A 2,678-nucleotide genomic window follows, 5' to 3' on the forward strand; every position below is an offset into this window, starting at 1 on the left:
GAGGGGTTTGTTTATATCAGAAGGAGATGAGACATGCCAGTTAGTACACAAAGATGTCAGGAGAGAGAAAGTGTAACCATGATGACTGATATTAGTAAAGTGCATGTCAAATGCTATCCTCAGGCACATGTGACACTGCATCACAAAATGATGAAATGAGTTTATTTGTGTCTATTTGTGATCTCATTATGCTAGAGTCATGAAAACAGATTCTGAAAATAAATACACCTGGGAATTCCTGAGCCAATTTCATCTCTTTTTATGACCCTTGGAAGATTATATTATAAACATATTAATAGTTTTCAAATCTACAAAAAGGTTGGGTTTTTTTTATCATAAATGAACATATTGGAGTTAGAAAGAGAGACATGTCCATCCTCCAAAGTCTAATTTTATTATGTTCAATTAGCAAGTTTAGATACAAACATGAGCATGTTAAGTGCTTGTTAAGCAGTGATCTAAGACACGTCAGGTGGGAAAGTACAAAGAGTGCTTTTGCAGGTAAGAGGAACTCACACTATATATTTCTTCAGCATCTGGAAATCCTACTAAATATTCTAGATGATACACAGAGAAGCCAAGAGAGACTAGACTAGTACTTGAAGGCCTCCTTTAACTGGCAAACTGTAGACTGAGAAAATCCAAAAGTTTGGTGTGTGTTCAACTATGTTTTGTAATGTTTGTAACTATTTCTCCTTTTGCTCTCATTTGTATCAAGATTAGATTGAATCTGATCTTTTAATCTAACACATATTCCTAATATACCCAAATTGCCTTTCAAAAAAAGAATAAAATTTCATCTTTTACACTAGTGAATCTTATATCCACTTGTTTGTAAGTATATATAGTACATAACCATAACGTGTGCAATGATTAAGGCTCAAGAAAAGAAATTTGGAAGGTCTTATGTGAGGGGCTAGAGAGATAGCTCAGCATTTAGAAGCACTGGATGCTCTTCTAGAGGATCAAGGTTTGATTCCCAGCACCCATATTATGGTTCACCACCATTTCTAACTCCATCCCTGGGGATCTGATGGCTTCTGTGAGCACTGCATGCCCATGGTAAACATACACACAGGCAGGCAAAATACCCAAACACCTAAAGTAATAATTAAATAAATAAAAATTTTAATTTCAAGTTTTAAGCAATATAAAATAAAAATTGCATCTGCATTTAATCAGGAATATTAATATGAGCTCAAATAAAGTCAAATTTTGGTGACAATAAAGATAAAATAATACAGAATTGACACTGTAGCCAAGGGTTAAAATACTACCCAAACTGATGTCTTCAGTTTGATTCTGGAAACCATCAAATAAATGAATGAATAAATAAATAAATAAACAAACAAACAAACAAACCAAAGATTTTGTATAACCTTTCTTTTCAGGCAAATATATACTGCTACACACATACACAAAAATTGTATATTTCCAAGGTTAGGTGTGGAATTTATTACAAATTTTAGAAAAATGATTGTTATACAACTAACAGTCCAATCTAAAATAAAGTACTAACTATAAATAAAACATAACAAGATTGGACATAGAGGAATAGTATATGGTATCCCAAGGCCTACCTGGAAGATGTCTGAATCTCATGGAGAAGGTAGATCTTACCTTTGCAGGGCATGGGAAGTCTTGTCTGATTAGGCCTAAGGTAGTCTGTGATTGCTGACCTGGAGTCTACCAAAAATTGACATCTTCCAGCGTGCAATTTGTGGTATCAGTGTGCAATGAGTACAGAAGGCTTTCAACCATTCACCACATATTGACTTCCTGCTTGGAGGGATGTGGGAAACTATAGTCAGCTTAGGCTTTAAAGCCAGACAATAACTCTTCTTGGAGGACAATGGGTGTAGCAGGAGCCACCAGACTTACTTAAACCTACAGCAGTGTGCATGTGCATCTTCACAGCAGCCTCTTCTTCCTTCATAGTCCATCTAGGATACTCTTTTGAGATAGCTTAACCATATATGCTCTTCAAAGAGAAATTTCTGGAAGAATGTTATTGCTCATCACAGAGATTACAATAAAGGTCGCATATAGAGTTGAGAGGCAAGGAATTAAAAATTGACAGTCAACGGAACTTTATTTTGGCATGTTTTCTAGACATTTTCATTCTTTCAAAAATAACATTTTGAATATTTACTAGTTGTGATTAAAGATTAAAAATATGCGACTCCTGTCTCTAAAAACTGGAGGACAATCAAAAAATGGAAATGTTGAAATCCAAGGCGATATGTGTGTTATAATGTGTGTTTCTGTGTGTGTGTGTGTGTCTGTGTGTGTGTGTGTGTGTGTGTGTGTGTGTGTGCCAGAGCTAGTTCTCACAACACATTTTTCTATCTGGCATGTAGAAAGGTTAACTTTACCGTTGTAACACCATATATTATGAGCTAAGCATATCAAGTACCACTAAAACTATCCAAGTATTTATGTTTGAATTATTTAAATGAATTTGAGTGGAATCAAGTTGTTGGTGCTCAGCATCACTGTGATTTTTTTGAACATTGACATGTTTTCCTGAGAAAACACAGGTTAGTCAAAGCAAACTTAATATGGACTGCATAACCCAACTGCTGTACCTAAGCATAATAAGCTTGTAGGATTATATAATACTCACAAAAATATTACAGTGGATGGATAGTAAATTGTATTTGAACTTTTAGCTAGTC

The sequence above is a fragment of the Mus musculus genome, chromosome 12 (genome assembly GCF_000001635.26).
Source record: "Mus musculus strain C57BL/6J chromosome 12, GRCm38.p6 C57BL/6J".
Classification (NCBI taxonomy): Eukaryota; Metazoa; Chordata; class Mammalia; order Rodentia; family Muridae; genus Mus; species Mus musculus.